At 29.4% G+C, this 21231-nt stretch overlaps 1 non-coding gene and 2 pseudogenes across 1 annotated transcript; 2 read left to right on the forward strand and 1 right to left on the reverse strand.

The window, feature by feature from the left end:
* Positions 1-9790: 9790 nt before the first annotated feature.
* Trnak-uuu lies at positions 9791-9863 on the reverse strand. The gene has a single exon. It is a non-coding gene; the product is annotated as a tRNA-Lys (tRNA).
* A 6014-nt stretch (positions 9864-15877) lies between these two features.
* Positions 15878-17583, forward strand: LOC113370216 (annotated as a pseudogene).
* A 346-nt stretch (positions 17584-17929) lies between these two features.
* Positions 17930-21231, forward strand: part of LOC113370218 — a 14283-nt pseudogene continuing 10981 nt past the window's right edge.

Consider the following 21231-nt stretch of genomic DNA (forward strand, 5'->3'; position numbering starts at 1 on the left):
TATTAAAATTAAAATAACTATCATTATAATTACAATTGACGAGTATTTGATTCAAACTAAATTTTGTTTCTTTAGACGCATTTTGAGCGCACAATAGAAAGTTAAACAATATATTTTTAAAATAATCGCAAAAATATGAAATATGATAAATACAATGAGGTGCTAAATTGCTATTTTTCTCGATACAATTAATACAGTTCGATTCCTTTAAAACTCGCTTTAACAGAAGATGTATATTTTCAGTTTGGAGAAAATGAAGTTATATCATGACTTGTTGATTTCCCCTTGTTATAGTAACCTTCCAAAAATCGAAAATATTTTTTTTTGTATATTTTTAAGTTTCAGAGGTTTCTAAACATTTTGGAATATATTAGAAAAAATTGATGTGCGTGTATGTATGCGTGGATACAATTGCTCGTGCAGGTTTTCGGGAGCACGGATCAAACAATTAGAATGATTCAAACAAAAAAATTTTGATTCTTATTGATTGGGAGACGTGCTGAGACGGCTTTGGCAAAGACAAGTCCAGCCGTTTCAGAGATACGACTAATGTATTTAAAATTTCTCGAATATTTCATTACGGTACGGTAAGTTCCTGCAATTTGCATTTGGCATTAAGGCACGATGCCATGTACCACTTGTTTTATAATATGACTTGTTAATTATCTGATGCGATTTTATTTATTTTTCGTGTTTTTATTACAATTGAGTTACAAAAGAACCACCTGTCATTTATTTCCACAGGTGTTATTGAATTGTTACCGTTATATTTTCATTATTTTAGTTATTCATATATGATTATTCGTGTTCGTATTCGTTTGCGCCGGGTACGCGTGCCCTTTGACCGCGGCGGCACCTACAAACGCAAGCTGCACGTGCATTCCATATTCCTGGTATCAATTGTTCTAACAGAAAATAATGCGGTGATCAGATTTCGTTACAAAATATCCACTCTGTGTGACCATATGGCTTGCTCACCGAACCTTGACGTATATCGTAGAATTTATTTTCTGAACTGATCAACACCTTTTTAGAACAAATATTATGAATATTCTATTCAAGTATAATCGACAAGTTATAATTTCTTGTAGATTGTAGTCGCTAACATATCTAAGAGATGATTTTTAACTCTTATTTATGGATCCGAGCGTATAAAAAATAGGAGTATGTCGTCTAAACTGACTGAGCTACCGATACATATTGATATGGAACATATAGCATTTAATTAATTTTTATATTTAAACCACTTTTCATAGACCTATAATATTTTAACATTCTCGGTTTGACCATAAAATCTATTACCAGCGACGGGACTTGTTTCAGAGGTCCCGGGTTCGATACCCACTTCGAGCAGTCTGTTGTCAGAGGCAGCGGTGACAACGATTTTCACTTGGAAATATAGATAGCAATATGTTTCCAAGTGAAAATAGCCCTTGCCCGGCATTGCTGCACCAATAAAAAGTCAGCCCTATTAGATTAATTCTAATAACAAAAATCATCAAATATGGATGGATTAACCATTGGGTTACCATCTAAAAAATATGAAGTAAGGAGAAGTTTTAGCCCAACAGCTCATAGGACGTAAGATTCTGATTGCTGTTAAAAAATATAAAAAAAAATCTATCACCATGCAAAGTTTCATCACAATCTTAGAAGAGAATTCCCCAGGTTCTTCTCGAATGATAAGACATAACAGATTTCTGTGACCTGAAATCGATATGTATTATTTCTAGAGGAAAAACCTTCGGGTCCCATTCGAATTCTTTGCTAATAAATTTCGAATTTATAATTTCTCTAAAATTTAGGAAGCTCTATATTAGCTGTTGCAAATTGCTCATATTTTATACTATAAATATATTGAACTCTCTGACAAATTTCAGCAATTAATGTTGTTTTTGATTGGAATCATTGAATTATCTACAGTAATATTTGAAATACAAGTATTTATTATTAATTTGGTATTCGTAATTTCTACAGATTTATTTATTCACGATAGCGTTTTTACTTTTGGGTTTCATTCAGTTTAAACAGCGTACCATGTACCCTACGATTTTATACGGTTGGCGCCCTCAGGGCTACTTAAACTATTGTACAACTAGTCATCCCAAAATCAAATAGAACACTAAATCAACATCGGATTTTCTGTTTATAATGCACTACCAATAAATGCAAATTACACGCCTGACATCCAGCATGTTATACACAAATTAGTCAATGATAAATATCAAATCAGAGCGATGAATAAAAAATGTTATATTTTCAATATTTGTTATAATTATGTTATTACACATATTACTTGCTGTATAAAAATAAATATTAAATTTATAAATGTATTATTTATATAATTGCTTACAATTGGATAAGTTCTTGATCTTTATGTCGAGATCCAATATAAACAAGATTATCTAAATTTAATTAGTAGATGCAAAATTTCTAATCATATTTCTCTAGCAATATGAATATAGTAATATGAGTTCTTCTAAAAAAGCGATACATCAAATGAATGGCAAAGATTTATAAATTAATCTTCAATGTTTCCAAACGTTTATCTACATTATTAATATCTACAGCTGTAGACATGATGTCTTACATTAACTAGTTGGTATTGGTATTTAGCCTTGGGGCAAGTTACATGAACTACCCGATATGTGTAAATAATCGACTTAATCAATAATAAACGAATTAATTTATGAGTGATTAAAAGTATTCCGAGAGGATTTATTACACATAATTGAAAACTAATGAACACGTTAACTCGGAGTATTTTCTAAATAAAAAAGCAAATTTTCACAAATCAATAATTTTTATAATTGAACCAGTTTTCGTAGGACGTTAATGGTTTAGTATGCTTATTAAGACCAAGTAATCTATCGTTATACCAAGTAAATCATCTAATTTTAATTTTAACAAACGTCAACAAAACTACTCATTTTCTCAAACTTTGATGAATTTTTAAAATTAAACTACTTGTCGTAAGGCCGTAATATTCAGTAGGTTCTATAAGACTATGATATACATCGCCAAAGAAAGTTTCATAAAAATCGGCTTAATTTTTTTTTTCAACTGTTAATTGCAAGAAAACGGCTCGGTAGATTTTCACCTAAAACTAATCAGTATTATTCCCAACTGATATCTTTCAGCAGATCATAGTGCTCATTAAGATACATCGAATGGCTTTTAAATTTCTGAAATCGGTTCAGACGTTTTTGAGCAAACGTCGATGAAAGGTCTAATTTTGAAAAAAAAAACCAAAAAAAAACAAATTTAGTCTCATTCAATTCAGAATGGCTTGAAACGTCGAGAAAACATAAAATTAGCTAATCGGATTGTTTGATGAAAACATAAACATCTTCTTCGGGAAGCACAAAAGTGTGTTCAAAGCACATAAATTAGCACTATCGTTTAACACTGATTTGTCATTAACAAAGAGATTTTTTTTACCTAGAATATTAAAATACAGAAAAATTGAGTAACAAAGGTGCAAGAACAACCTGTAATTACGAATGGCTCCGAGGATCAAAAAATGCATAAATGGTAGTGCTAACTTATGTGCCTTGTACATATTTATTGATGTGTCTAATATTGATGTATCAATATAAACTATGTCTAATATAAGCTGATGGACAAAAATGTTAAGCCGAATGATTTAAAATATTAAAGTTTATCTATAAATTTTTGGCTTTTACTTGGTGTATCGCCTTATAATTAGAAGAAGCTACTCATAAACCTCAACATCAAAATTAACAACTCTAACCCACATGTATACATATACTTATATATATACGTGTAATAAAAATAAAGATTTACCCATACTACATATGTATACCATATTTCATACGTATATGTTTCGTTGCAAAAACCATTTTGGTACGTTCGTTACCGAGTAGTAAAATGAGTCGAGGAGGTTGTGCGTGCATCGTTAGTTTGATTCATCTGTGTTGTTTTGAATGGATGGCAAGAACACAAAAGCCGATTTCACGTCACCTGCCAGCGTAGAAATCATTGTTTGGCCTAGTCTCGCGGCGCATATAGGGGTTGCGCGTTTATGCTTCCAAGGGTCCCTCCGCATAGTAATGCGCACGTTGGCGGGCACCGAACATTAGTTTCGAGAGCTCACGGTTTTGTTAAGAGCTTGGATAAAATCGATTAATCGAACAACTGTTACTTTGTAAAAGACAAAAAACTAATTGCTATTTGAACATCAGAAAAGTTATAGGATTGAGTGTACTACATGTTTTGTTTTATTCACATTGCTTTTTAATTTATTTATTTTTATTTCCATCCAATTACATCGACCAGAAGGCAATCAGTAATTATTATGACTGTGATTATTATAAATTGTGAAATAATATTTTAAAATGCTATCCAGTGATAGTCATTTTAAGTTCGTAAAATATATATAGAAAACTAGTGGGGTGTATGGCATCGTGCCTTAAGGCAAATTGCTGGGACGTACCGTAACGAAATGTTCGAGGAATACTGAATGTCTTCAAATCGATTATTATTATCATAACATTGTCTAATATTTTTGAGAATTATGTAAACTGAAATGCAAAGTTGAAATTATTTGTTTAAAGTATATTAGAACTATAGTCAGAATTAAAAATATAATCTGAATTATTTTCGATAAGCAGAAAATTAAAAAAAAAAAAAAAATTGAAACAATTTTTTTTTCCAAAATCAATTATTTTGTTAAGACAAGCAGAAAATTCTATGAATAATTTAAATAAGACGCTTAGTTCTCTCAAAAACCTGCGGTCCTGCCTTTGCCAAAAACTAATCACCCCTTCTACTCGTCATTGCGAATTGAATATTTTTGGGATCATTCAAATCGGATGCTCCGATCTCTCAAACTCGATTTCTATTTTCTGCACTCTTTGCTCTTTATCTCTGTAACTGCTGAACCTGCCTTTGCCAAAAACTAATCAGGTCATCTCCCTATCAATAGGAATCGAATGTTTTTTGAACCATTCAAATCGGTTGATCTGTGCGCCCGAAAACGTGGACGAAAAATTGTATCCATACATACACACACACACATCAATTTTTTCTGAGGTATGCCAAAATGCTCAGAAACCTTCAAAACGTCGAGAAATGTAAAAATTTTCAATTTCGCTTTTCGGCCCATTACAATAACTTACCCTACGGGAAGTTAATAAGATTAATTTTGTATTTGCTGCATCTATCACGATAATAAAATATATTTGAAATTTGTAAAAATAGCGGAAAATAGAGGTAATATGAATGATAGACGACGCAGAGTAAGGAAATCATTTGTTTGTGGTGGCTCTCACACCTTGGACCATGGGCAAACTACCATTTTTATTACCAGTTTTATTTGCGTTACTTTTCAAATTAGCTTAAATATGAAAGTTGTTTATTTATTATAATTGTAGCCAAGTATCTTTTGATTTTTTGAGCTAGTGTAGGCAAAAATTAACTATTGATAAAAATCTATTTTTAAACCATGTGAACTCTGACATAAAAAATTATAAAAAAATATTTAATTTTATTATCGATTTGTTACTTTAAAATCAAATTTTTGTTTCTCATCCCCATGAAAGAGCAACCCGATCGCCTCTCCCGACAAAACGTTTCATATAATGTGTGTTTATACGCTCGGTCACGTTGCGGGACTAGAATGATTTGATGGCCTTCTAACGACTTCACGGTCAATTTTGGATTTGTATGATTTTTGTTTGTTGTTTGTTACCACATTTTCAAGTACCTAACTTCCGAATTTTCGATGAGTAATAAGAATATATTATATTCATGATAATATTATTCAGATATATATTTTTTGCATTGTAGATGACAACTACACGTTATGGATAGTCCTTTCTTTATTAGACTTTACCCGGTTGTAAATAAAGTAAATATTGTAATTTCGCAAATTGAAAATAAAAATTAAATCACAGTTACTGTAGACATTTTTTTAAAATAAATAAGTAAAATCTAATATAAAATATAATATAATATCCTATTATTTCATCAATTGCTTTAAAGAGTTACCCAATTCCTCGTGCGACTCTTCTCTTAAAATTAGTTGCTCTCACCGCGCGTTACCAGTTTCAACTTCGTTAAATTAATTTGTGTTTCTTCGATTGTCAATATTTAACTTCGAGATTATCTTCATTATCATCATAATTGACAAAGTAAATCTTAGAAATAAAACAAATAGCGAGATGTTCAAATTAACGATTTCAGTTATGTGCATATGAAATACTTTGTCAATGTCCTCCCCTAGTAGGACGACAGTTCATTGTAGCTTGCCTTGCTCCCGGTGTTTATTGTTGTGACTTTTGCCACCCTCTTGAAAACTGTACCGTCGAATAGTGGGACAGTTGTGCACTGCTATGAATGTGATTTATCATAGAAACGGTATATTTTTTAATGGAGAGTTGATGGCCAAAATGAAAAAATTTTAGATATAAAAATTTGCTGATTTCTGTATTTTCGTATCAAATGCCTCAGACTTAATAATTCTTCTCTAAATAATTTGGTGAAAAGTTTTTAGCATTTTTTGTAATTAATTGTAGACAATTTTTTTGGCGTTTTTGATGACAATAGAATTCATAGTCTGAAATAATATACTAAAATTTTACAAGCCTACGATAAGCGGTAGAATTATAAAAATTCATCAAAGTTTGGATTTGCGCGCCGAGCTTATGCGATTCTAATCAGAATTTATACCACTATACCTTACGTGCCTATGTAGGTAGTACTGATTACAGTTGATGTCCACACTTAAATAAAATACATTATTAGAACAAGAAATGTATAAAATGAGAGTACTGATTATAGATGACGTCCACCCCTAAATAAAATACATAATTAGAACATTAGAACCATAAGTGGATAAAATGAAATTTTTAAACAAATTAATTTAATGTATATTGATATTATAAGTATGTTTGAAAGACATTAATTGAAAATCACATTGATTAATCTTTAGAGAAAGCAAAAATATTATTGTCGAAATAAGAAGTTGAACATTTTACCTAAATAGCTGAGTCTCTACTCTTATTGATTAAGTTGATTATGTATACGTATAGGGAATTTAATGCAACTTGCCCAAAAGCAAAATGCTATTTACAACTAATTTTTTTATTTATTTTATTTTTACATATATTATTTATTGGAAAATAAATATCTGAAGATACATGATATGAAGAGCACCTAAGAGTTTTTCCTAATCTTTTCTTTTCTGACTTTCTTTTTGTTGCCATATCAAGCACCTCAACTTTAAAACAATAATTTTCTGTAATATGAGTTTAAATTTTTTTTATCGTTATTATTATTATTATTTATTTGCCTTTGTTCATAAAATGCACATAACCTCGTTAAGTTGCTTCTTGCTTTATTTTAATTGGTAAATTATAGAAAATGCTCTGCGTTTTAAATTATGTTTAAATCAATTTTTCAAATTTATTACATTATTAAATTGAATTTTTTGAATTTATGGAACATGCGTAATTGTATTTACTTCAAAATTTAAATGAATATGAATGCATAAATTATTATTATTCAAATGAAAAAATATGTTTTCAATAATACAAAATTATTTTATAAATATTATTCACATTTTGAGTATAGTTGGTAAATTATAGAAAATACTCTGCGTTTTAAATTATGTTTAAATCAATTTTTCAAATTTATTACATTATTAAATTGAATTTGTTGAAATGATTGAACATGCATAATTGTATTTACTTCAAAATTTAAATGAATATAATGAATGAATTATTATTATTTAAATGAAAAAATATGTTTTCTATAATACAAAATTATTTTTTAAATATTATTTACATTTTGAGTATAGGGTGCACCAGATCCTCCTCTAAAAGTGTACTAACAACCAGTTCAGTCATATGCCTACGACATACTGCAATGAATTGTACTTAATCAGTGAACTGTAGAAATAAATTTAAAGTCTGTTTAAAAACCATTAAAAGACTTCTATTCAATCGTTTGACCTATTAAAATTCTTAGTTAAAAATATGATTTATAATAGTACGTTATTTATTATAGCATAACATGCTTTGCTCATAGTAGTTATACATACTATCAGTGGTGTTGTGCTAATATTTTTTTTGCCGGAACGCTAAAATTTAAAATCCGGTTCATAAACCGGTTCAAAAAATTTAATATATTTCGATAAGAACTCACAAATCTAATATATTGACTTTTTATATAATTAACTCTATTATACACAGCTAGTCTATACATTAAATTGTACAAGTATGAGGAATCATTGAGTACATAATTTATATTCTTCAATGACATTAATCATATTTATTCTGGTATTATTTGTATTCATTAATACCTACAAGTATTTATTATGATATAAAAGTACTCAAGATTTATTACAATACTTTATAAGACTTAACCTAATAATATGATAGATAACCTATTACCTACCTATCATACTATATTATATTATTGTATATCATCGATAGATATCTATTATCTATCTATCATACCGTGAGATACCTATACCGTCATTAACTTATTATATACCTACAGACCTTTTACTTCTTATAAATACTGTCTAATTTATATATTCACCTATATTATATAGGTTTACCTTACGCCCTATGTATTATCTCTACCTATCTATTGCCTATACCGGGAATTGAACCCGGGACCTCCGCGTGGAAGCCGCGCACCTTAACCACTACCCTATCGGATACCCCCACTAATAATATAATATGGGACGCACTGTTGTTTCCGCGGGTCATTTTCTAATTAATTAGGTAATTAATACTAAGGTGGCGCGACGACACGCGAAAAAAGACGGTTGATTGTAGGGTTACAGTGGTGTAGTGGTTAAGGTCGTCGCGTGCCACGCGGCGGACCCGGGTTCGAATCTCGGTAGGGTTAATGTAGCGTGTAAGGGAAATTATAGGTAATAGGATATATAGTAGATATAGGTTAGGTGTATTCGGTATACAATGTAGGGATTTGAGAGTATATAATGAAATATAGCGTATGGTACAGATGTAAGGCGTGTAGTATAGAATGCAACGTATAGGCACACGTAAGGCTATAAAAATACATGAATAGAAACCTATGATGTAGATGTTAGCGTATAAGAAATGCGAAAGAATGTAAGATTTAATTTATAAATATTATTTTTTCAATAAGAAGTTCATACACCTCAATTTGTTACTAAATTAAAAACGACTTTGATAAAACCAGTGGTTTTGTGCTAATATTTTTTGCCGGAACGCTAAAATTTAAAAACCGGTTCTAAAACCGATTTTCATGTTTTTCCAGTTCCGTTCAAAAAGGAAAGAAACAAAAATTATTACAAAACCCATTTTGTGCACATATATGTATGTTTATTACAAAAATAACATTTAATAAAAATTAGTTGAATAATAACGTATAAAATTTACTTATTAAATCATTTTCTGTATGTAGCGATGTTTTTATATTTTTTCTTGCCGGAACGCGTTCCGGCTCAAAAATGATTTGCCGGAACGACGTTCCGGCGCGTTCCGGCGCGTTCCGGCGCGTTCCGGCGCGTTCCGGCTCGACAACACCACTGCATACTATAATGTTATATGTTTATATGACTTTATATCAACTGCTAAAGAATTGTTTAGTATAGTTCATGTTTTTCTTTCTTAGTCGCTATCATTTAAAATAAATACGACTTTAAATTCATTTAAATGTGGGGTCGCTTCTACTCATTACAACGGTCCAGGGCAAAATAGAGTATTGTAAATATTGCTAGATTTATTAATAAAAAAAAATATGCATAAAATAGAAACAAAAATGTATCCGCCCGAACAGGGACTTGAACCCTGGACCCTTGGATTAAAAGTCCAATGCTCTACCGACTGAGCTATCCGGGCTACGAAGGACAACGTCTTATACGTGGACACAAGCGGCCTAACGTGCAAATATTAAGATTACACCTACCTTATTTCAATCCATTTAGAATTATAATATTTCTAATTATATTCACAACTATTATACTACTAATTACTATATATCCACAAATAAATTCTGGAGATATCGGAATTCATCTCAGATGAAATATTTATATTTAATTCTAATTAAATCTCTACATTCCCAAGTTTATTTGTACGTCCTCATACTAAAGTCTATTGTAGTTATTTATAGAATAGCAGCGCAGTCAGACAACAAAAAATATTTATTTATACAACGTTTAATAAGTAATAAATAAAGCCACAAAAATAACCTCTTTCTTCGATAAAACAACCTTCAAAAATCTTCTCTATTTTACACCAACTAAGGAAGTGCAATACAAAACTTATACACAGAAAATTACTGAAAAATGCATATTTATGCACAGTTAAACAAACAAATAAATAAGTAAAAATAAATTTAGATATAGACATAAGTCCAAATGAAAATTCACATATAGAACAAACCAGGACAAATGAAACAAGGGAAAATACTATAGAGTATAGCTAGAGTAGAGCTACCAAGCTATTCAATGAGATTCTAAAAGAGATCAAGTTAACCAAAGAAGAGTATAAATTTGGAAAAATATATTTAGAATGAAATATAGTTAGAATAAATGAGAAAAATGAATTTTTGAAGTATCACAAGTCACAGGTGTTCGAGGCGAATTATACTTTACAGAAATTGATGTGTCTAATGAAATATGTACATACTTATTAGGTGCAAATGATAAATGAATTCGGTGTAAATTATAAATAAATGTAAATTAATTTAATTAGATGTAAATTGAAAATGAGTGAATAATTCAAATATAGCTTGATATTATTACACAATTAAATTAGTTTTGTGGAAATTCCAAGGGGGTAAAATGTTTTTGTCATAAAATTTAAATGGCTAATTTTATGTTTTCTAAATAAGCTGTTTAAAAGTTTACTTTATTATCTAAATCTCATATATATTTTATTAATCGTCTAATTTTAATTTTAACGAACGTCAAACTTTGATGAATTTTTAAAATTAAACTACTTGTCGTAAGGCCGTAATATTTCAGTAAGTTCTATAAGACCATGATATATATCGTCAAAAAAAGTTCAATAAAAATCGGCTTCAATTTTTTTTCAACAGTTAATTACAAGAAAACTAATCAGTATCATTCCCAACTAATATCTTTCGAACAGTTTTTGATTTCTTAAAATCGATTCGGTAGTATGAGCTTAAATGTGGACAAAAAGTTTAACACTTTTTTTCAAATTACAAAGAAACGGCTCGGCCGATCGTCGCATAAAACTGAGAAAAGATAATCCTCATCGAGATACATCAAATGGCTTTTAAATTTCTGAAATTGGTACAGGCGTTTTTGAGCAAACGTCGATGAAAGTTCTAATTTTGACAAATGCCAAAAAGACCATACTAATTTTTTGCAAACTTTGACAAATTTTTAAAGCTAAACGAGTTGTCGTAGGGCCGTAATATTTTAGTATGATCTAGAAGACTATGGTATCTAGTTGTTGACGCGTATCGGGAAGTTCTGCGACTTTCCAAATAACAAAATGCTACTTTTATCAGTAAAGTTTTAATAATTGCAGATATTTAAACTATTCAATAAACTAATCATTATTGCGACATGTGAAATTAGTCATACAAATCTCTGGAGCATCAGTATTAATTTGCATTGATTAGTCGTGCTCATTCGCAGTTACGCTGATCATAATAAAGAACAACCTTTATTTGCGTTAAAGAAATCGTGTGTTCGAATCACTACTTCAGCAATTTGATATTAAATTCACATTAACATCGCAGATAAAATCGCATACGAGTATCGAATATTAAAAGCCACCCATTCTGTAGAATTATGAGCAATATCACCATCCATTTAGTGCAGATTTTACATAAAGATAGAATCGTTTTGAATCGTCATGCAACTGGGGGTTCTTCTAATTCTGCTTGGCACAATGCATTGCAATATCGTATCAGACTACCACGAACAAAACTGCGTTCGCCAAACATTAGGGAGACAGTATATGAAGGTTCAAATCGAAAACTGAAATAGAAAAAAACTATCTATTTAATCCTCGGGGATTATTACGGCCGATTCGGCTGAGCTTCGACACTGGGCTGCTCCCGCAGAGATTCCCGATTGTGTCGCATTGTACCGAGGCGTGTTGCGTTCGAAAATATTCAAATGTCGCGCTAATTTGGCACGAGAATAATGGTAATCCATTACACCGCAACGATTAGAATCGTTCACCGTGAAAGGATATAAAAAATCAGCCTTTGTAAGTGCCATAACAAATGTTAGAGCCGCTCTGAAGTTGTAATGTTTGGAAACATTTTGGTTTTATAAAATAAAGCGTTTTGGTAATATTTGTCACTACTTGATATATACTTTTTTATATTTATGTCTATTAAATTGTATATCCAATTTATTGTGCTTAATTTCTGAAGTTCACAAAGGGAATGCTTGAGTTTTGCCACAAAATCCGATTTGCTAATTTTATGTATTTTCTACGTTTCTTCAAGTCATTCTTAGTCCTTTGAGGCCAAAATTAAAAAAAATGTGTGTGTGAGTCAATTTTTAAACTTTATTCCAACTTTCATTGATTAAAAATTTTGTGAACTTTACTAATTAATTAGAAGAAGATCGAAGATGTGATATGAGAACAAGATCCTAATATATAAAGCCGTAATTGTACCAATATGGACATACGGCATCGAGCTATGGGCATGTGCAAGCACGTCCAATATAAAAACAATTCAAAGAACACAGTCAAAAATACTACGAGCTATAGTGAACGCGCCCTGGTATGTCTCCAACGAAACAATTCATCGAGACCTAAACATCAAATATATACAAGAAGTCATCAAGGAGAGAAGTAGGAAATATCATCAAAAGAGCGCATACCATCCAAACACTCTAATAAAAGACCTGCTAAAACAAGTACCAATGAGAAGATTAAAATGAAAGTGGCCGCAAGATTTAATAAATTAACAATCAATATATTTATGTAAGGAAATTTCCCACTGGGGAAATTTCTTAAAGCCCTGTACCCGTCAGCAAATAACCTAATTGAACCTAAAGTTCAGATTGATTATAAGAAATAAATAAAAAAAAATTAAAAAAAATTTAAAAAAAACTTTCATTGATAGAATTTCATGATGATCGGTCCAACCATTCAGAATTAGCAAAATTCTTCATCTACGATTTAGCCAAATATCCTGAACAGATTTTGGAAAGATAGACCAGGTTGTTCGTTCATAATTAATTGTTTCAGTTTTTATGGTTTTGTTGTTAATATATGTCATGGTCTTAATGTACATATTATGAGCCTACACAAAGTGGTTTAATTATAAAATTTCATTTAAGTTGTATTGTCACAATTTTAGAAGATGCTAAATTGTATTATGGTTCATTTAAGTTGTCGATCAATTACACATATAGGGAAGTTCAATCAATTAGCCTTAAGGCAGATTGCCACTAGCAACTTGTTAAGCAAAGTATTTATAATAATACATGTATGTGTAGCTAAGAGATTTTGGAAATCAATGCTACTAAAATACTTTACACTTAAGTGATCAAACACAATATTTGTCATTTATAATTTGATCGATGCATAGGTTATTGATTAATACTGACGAGTTCCTATTTCTCTCAGACTAAATGAAAATATGCAGTACATTCTTTTCCACAAAATATTGTACAACATATTCAGTTTTATTTTCCACATTGTAATCACAGTATCATATTTTTTTTTCGAAAAAACGTTATTGCTTATACCAGATTTGCCCAAGCTTATGCAAAGGCGCAAGTGCGGAATTAATTTGAAAATAACGCTTTGTCACTAGAAACTATTCTGTTTACCTCATTTTACGTAAAAAACTGTATTCTGGTGAAGCCCAAATACATTATTTCGCGAGTTTTTTGCGACGATTAATGTTCTATGATCGGCTTTCATTTTTGCGCAACGAGGGAAATCTTGATAATAGTACAATAGGAAATTCAATAAAACTCGGGGTCAGAATAAATGGAATATTGAACTAAAATATTAAATTTTATTTGAGCACATCTGCTACTTTTATGAGAATTTGATATGATTTTTTTTAGTGTCAGTAGCGAAATTGTGATCAATCAGAGATTAATAATTAATCAACATATTTTACCATATTATTGAGGCTGAAAATATAGGAGTTTTAACCAAACTTTAATACGTAGTCAAATTTTTAGAATATTGTTTATTTATTTATTTTTTATTTTTCTTTCTTATAAATTAATTATTTTTTAAATTTAGGGCCAAATTTAATAGAATATGAGTATATGAACATTTTAAGAAGTTATCGAAGCTACCAATGTGGTTTCCAATCACATTAATAAAACTTTGATGTTTACCGAATGAATTTGAGTCGTTTCCGTATACAAACAAATTACAAAAATTATTCGTATTAGCGTAGTTCCCTAATTTATTTTGATTTTCATGGTTCGTCAGTAATATTTGTAATTCTTACCCCAAGTTAAATATACTAAAATGCGGTTCGGATTCAGTGGAACGTGTTTCATTATACACCGGCTGGCCTATTATAGTACTAGAATTAGAAGTCGAGAGTTGAATGTTTATTTTCATAATTATTCAACTATAAATAGGCTGCAGTAAAAATAAAAATGATATTCGATGCATGAGGTCTAAACATGATCAAAACTTATTCAGTTTCTGTACCAATTGTACATATATACTCTTTATTTTATTTTTTTTTTTGAAAAATTTTTTATTATCATATTTTAATTCAGTTCATTGGTTCAAGTAGTATTACTTGGAATTAATTAGTGCAATAATCCAAAGACATATGTATCTATTTTTATTCCACTTAATTGGTCTCGCCAGACCAAAATGTATAAATAAATAAAACTGTAATTTATCATTTATCAGTTTTTTTATGGTGCTATACTCGAATCAGTAAATTTATACAAATATTAGAGTGGGTCAATTTTTTTGGACATTGAGCACATTCCGATTGATTGATTATTTCAAGATACTTCGCTGAAGAAACCATAGATCAAAAGTGAATTTCGAGCCAGCGATATTTTCACTAAAGTGTTTTCTTCATGTACATAAAAATTTATTTACAAGAATCTCATATTTACTTGTCTGGGAATTTATTGGAACTTTGCAAAACAAACTGCCTAAAATATTTTATCATAGGCCTATGAGTTAAGTGGTTTATTTGTTATATATCATTTTAAAATTGGTCATTAAAATATTATAATTTTGTTACCATTTATAATATCATTTATTCTATAAATTTTATTATCACTCGAACATTTAGCATACAATTCAATTTATACTGCTGTGGTGACCTTTATCAAAATTTATGAATTATTTTGATTATATCTGAATTGCCTTATCGCCACCGAATACCGATTTTTTTTTCATATGTATGAGAAAATATAACATCCGACCGCCGTAATTATATCGATAACTTAATTTAAAACATGATTGTGATTGATTGGAATTTATCAACAAAAATTTAGATTTATCGACTGTGATATCTGATTTAAAAATATAAATAACTTATTAATCAACTCTTAATTATAATATATTACATGACTTCTTTGAAATACTACTAAAATTATTTCTAGCCGTTTTTAGGGAATTTATGTAGATGAACAAACTTTTGAGAGTTAATATCTGGATATGAATGTAATTAAACTCGAACTAGATCTTTCTATAAAATTTAATCGAGTAAATTGTTTTAAGTAAAACTAGCTAGTTATTTTGTTATATAAAAGCTGTAGCTAGGCAGCAGATTTTGATATTTCTGTTAGCTAAAGGGAACCTATATCAATTTTAATGCCATGGGCACAAAGTAAATCTGTGGCATTTCAAAATATTATTTGTATTACATTAAATCCTATAATTGGGGGAACGTTTAGAATTTGTCTCGGATTATGGCCGTGGCCGTGTCCTTCCGTAATAACCAATAAATATAACACGCCACATAACAGATGTATTTCATATTTATTATAGTTTCTGTGCCATTCGGAAAAGGAAAGGTGTTACTGAAATGGCACATAACTACATTAATATATAAATTTTTAAATGTGACAATAATTAAAAGAACAATTTACTTGCTAAATGAACGAGATCGGTGCATGGATCTTGAACCAGTTTTAATCCATAGAACGTTTGTTGTAGTATCGCTTTTATTCTTATAATAAAAAAGTATATCATAATTTTGATACAACCTGGTTTTATCATTTTTACTTTGAAATAATTATTTTCTCTACTAAAACCAGAGTAAGAATTATAATTTTTTTAATCTCATATCTTAACAGCAATCAGAACCTTACGTCCTATGAGCTGTTGGGCTGAAACTTCTCCTTACTCCATATTTTAGATGGTAACCCAATGGTTAATCAATCCATATTTGATGATTTTGTTATTAGAATTTATCTAATAGGACTGACTTTTTATTGGTGCAGCAATGCCGGATTAAGGGCCATTTTCACTTGGAAACATATTGCTATCTATACTTCCAAGTGAAAATTGTTGTCACTGCAGCCTGGCTGCTCGAAGTTGATATCGAACCCGGGACTTCCGAATCTGTACATGAAATCAAATTTTGCGTATTCATGATTGTTTCTAAAATGGGTTCTTTCCATTTCATGTTTATTTTTGCATACAACAATAGCACAAAGATCTTCTCATGAAATAGATCTTGCATTTACTAAACAAAACCATTGTACAATGTTATTGCTTTGATTCCAATGTTTTTCAATCGATATTCGTATGTTATATACATTATACTTCATTTTCGGTATATTAGGTTGTCAAATATCTCCCTTCCGCTTTTTTGCTCTTGGTTTATAATACAAAAAGGCGGAAGGGAGATATTTGACAACCTATGATCAGGAATAATTAGAACTTCTTTAAGATTATTAAGTCAAACAGAATTAGGTCAACCAGGATCATTGGAGATGATCAAATTTTTAATGTATTAGCTCATGTATTTATTATATTTTTTTATAGTTATGCCAATTTTAATTTTGGAAATTGATTAATCCCATTAATATTAGGAGCCCCAGATATAGTCTTTCCACGAATAAATAATATAAGATTTTGACTTTTACCTCCTTCATTAATTTTATTACTTTCAAGAGCTATGATAGAAAGAGGAGCTGGAACAGGATGAACAGTTTATCCTCCCCTTTCTTCAGTAATTGCTCACAGTGGATCTAGAGTAGATTTAACAATGTTTAGCCTTCATATAGCAGGTATTTTTTCAATTTTAGAAGCAATTAATTTTATCTCTACTTGTTTAAATATACGATCTAATGGAATATCTTCAGATCGAATGCCACTTTTTGTTCGATCGGTTTTTATTACTGCTTTCTTATTAGTTTTATCATTACCAGTTTTAGCAGGGGTTATTACTATATTATTAACAGATCGAAATTTTAATACATCATTTTTTGACTCTTCTGAAGGGGGAGATCCAATTCTATATCAACATGTATTTTGAATTTTTGGACACCCTGAAGTTTATATTTTAATTTTACCTGGATTTGGAATAATTTCACATATTATTTCTCAAGAATCAGGAAAAATAGTTTATGCTATATTAGCTATTGGATTATTAGGATTTATTGTATGATCTCATCATATATTTACTGTAGGAATAGATGTTGATACTCGTGCTTATTTTACTTTACTATTATGCTATATTTTTTGGTCGCTTGTAAATTTTATACTAATTTATTGATTCTTCTTATTTATAAATTTAGTTATTTTTAATCTCAATTTTTTAAAGGATTAAATTTCTGTTACGATGTAAATTATTATTTTAATCCAATGTGTGAAAATCCTCTATAATTTTTTATCCCACGAGACATTCCTCATTATTTTTTTACATTAACAACTTTCTCTACTAGACCATACCTTAAAGTGTTGCCCTTTGCACTCGAACGCATGTGTCTGTATTTTTAACCTCCTAAAAAAAAATGGACCTTATTCAAATTGTCGAAGGACAAACGACGGCACACGCCAACTATCATATGATACCCGTTCGCGCCTTGTGGAGCGTGCAGGCCGCGTGTCGCCACTTTCCGAAGGAAACCAGGACACATGTCGGAAACCGATATGAGGCGCGTAATTTGAAAAACGTGCACTACATAGATTTCGAATTATGTTATTAGCGAAAATGAATGGGGTTAAATATGGTTAATACTAGAATAATACGTTTTAAGTGTTTGCAGAAGCGTTATACCCAGTCACAAGTCACGTGCAAGGTTATATAACAATAAGTAAGGCTATTGGTATAAGTATCATGCAATATGATAAGTGTTATCTTCAGTTTTAAATAGAATGTGTGATGTACCTTCTGTTGTATTTCATAGAAATAAATATGGCAGAGATGAACTATTTAGTACGAAAAGTTTGTAATTCATTAATATTGACTTCGTAGAATTTTCTACAAAGCAGTTGTTTATTATTTGCTAAATTCATAACATTTATAAAAAAATAAAGTTTATATTATTATTATTAAAATATTGTTAATATTATTTATAACGAATGGAAAAACAACTATTGAGTTGTCAAACATGTCACTATTAGGGTTTGTCGGTTTTCAAAAACCGGTTTTAAAAACCGGTTTTTTTGGCGAAAATTATGGAATTCGAAAACCGTTTTTAGTGAAAAAAGTCGGTTTTCACTGTATGAATGGAAAATGACAAGTATAGCCAAATATCTTTTATATTTGGCTATACTTGTCATTTTCCATTTATACAGTGAAAACCGACTTTCATAGATGAAAGCGTTTTGATTCTTGAAATCATATTGGTTCAGTAGCATTTGATAACTTATCAGTCTGCAATGGTTCCCAGAAAGGTTTTGTATATATTGATTTAGATTTTTATACCAGTGTATATATTAATTTAAATCAGTGTGACTTCTTCTTGAAGAAGTAACTTCCTCTACTCACACTTAAAAAAAGGAGTTTTAAACCTCAGAAGCCACAAATAAAAAACAAAAAACTTAGAATTATTATATCAGGCTCCAAAAACAATTAAGCATAATTTGGTCGCAAGTATGAGAGTATTTTCTATTTCAGGTAATTTTGTGAGTAAACAAGACACGTCTAAGTAGCAATTTGATAGTCGTTCTCAGTTTTCTGCAATCATATTTTATTAAACAAAAAAAAAACAATTAGAATGTTTAAAATTATTTAATTAAAATTGCTCGAAACATGCAATACTCGAGTTTAGCTTAATTGTTTTTAAAACTAAAATTGATATTAATAATTAAGTATGTATCAACATATTATAATAATATTTTTTTATTTTTTTTATTTAATGAATGTTTTTTATTTAAAAATGTATTATTTTTAATTATTCGAAAACTTTTCTATCACTATCATAAAAATATTTTCATTCTTATACGTGAAAATGATGCATGAATAACGAATAATTATTTTCAAAGTTATTAAACCAAAGATAAACTATTATTTTTTAGTTCTACTAATTAAAATTAAAATAAAATTGTTTACTATCCATAAAATTGAAATAAATAAATTCAGTCAAATACTGCTCTAAATCACATTACATTTGCGGATAAATTACAGAATATTCGAGCAAAAATTTATTTTCTAAAACCGGTTTTTTAGTAAAATTAAAATGCCAAAACCGGTTTTCTGAAATGTCGGTTTTTGTATAAACCCTAGTCACTATAATATACAATGTCCCCTTTACGGCTCACAAATGTAAATTTCACAAATTTACTAAATGTCCTTATCTGGACAGTTGTAAATAAGAGTATAAAAAAATTATAACATCATGAACTGAATGAAATGAAAAATATGCGCAGTCAAACAAAATACCAGATATTTCGAAAAAAGTTAGAAAGAACCCAAAACTCTATATTTAAATAATATCATGAAAAATTAATATCAAAATTAATATTATTATGTAACATTTTATTAAATATAAAATATATTATGTATTTATTATTTTTTGATGATTTTCATGACTTTGTCTAATTTAATCTAATCTATTTTGATAAAATTATGAATAAAAATACTAGCAACAACCTTAAATTAAAATAAATATAATTCAAATTCATATAAAATCACCTCAAGCAAAAAGTATATTATATTGAACGTTCTGCTTACATGGGCGATTTAGAAAATTGCTAACGTAAGCAGAGTGGCGCAGTGGAAGCGTGCTGGGCCCATAACCCAGAGGTCCGTGGATCGAAACCATGCTCTGCTAGTTGAATATTTTTATACATTTTTGCAATATTTTATAAATAATTTTTACTGTTATTGAATATTTATTTAAAAATATATGAAAAGCGAAAAATAAGAAGGTTCTAACTTTTAAAATTAAGAAAAAATTAAAAATTTAATTTCATTTGTTCTATAGGATAGATACTGTACATATTGTTATGAACATTAGATACTGTACATTTTGTTATGAATTATATCGCTGTACAGGTGTGCTTAATAAAATCAATAAAATATTTTAATTAACACAGATTAATTTTATCGCTACCGAAAACATAAATATTTTTAGTATGTATCAAGAATCATAGCACTTATTCACATAATTAATGAATTGATAAATTAACACGTTAGAATTCATTTACAGTTATAGAGTAGAGATATTTTTATTTGCTTGAAACCTCTAAGAGATGATTTCTGTATATTTTTGCTGACGAGGATATAAATCATTTTACTTTGCGTTTACAAGAATTGTATATGATGACTTTCAAATTTTATTGCTGATCTTAAAAACGGCTTGGCCGATCGTCGAGCAAAACTCGTCAAGAACCGTCCTTATCGAATTCCATTCCATCTTCATAAAATTGGTTTTAAATTTAATTTTTTTTTTCGAAATAACGTTGAACAATGCCAAAATTTTGGCTTACTTACACATACTTTTTCTAATTTTAGTGCCAAACGATTCAGAATGACTTAAAATATCCACACATAGAACATTTATCACATGCTACAGTCGGAACATGTAGCATGGATTTTTTTTTTTTACTTAATATATCCACACATACAAAATTTATCACATGCTACAGTGGGAACATGGATTTTTTTTTTAATTTGAAAATTTGCTTTATTTGACTTAAATACATACATTGATTTTTACATAAAGATACAAATTGTACACATCTATTCTGGGAATATCATTATACTATCATAATATAATATTGTATATGCAAACAAAATTATATTATGATAGTATAATGATATTCCCAGAATAGGTGGTATACAATTTGTACCTTTATGTGAAAATCA

This window comes from Ctenocephalides felis, unplaced genomic scaffold (assembly GCF_003426905.1).
Source record: "Ctenocephalides felis isolate EL2017-DRISC unplaced genomic scaffold, ASM342690v1 CF-g0.4_SCAFFOLD_01492, whole genome shotgun sequence".
Classification (NCBI taxonomy): Eukaryota; Metazoa; Arthropoda; class Insecta; order Siphonaptera; family Pulicidae; genus Ctenocephalides; species Ctenocephalides felis.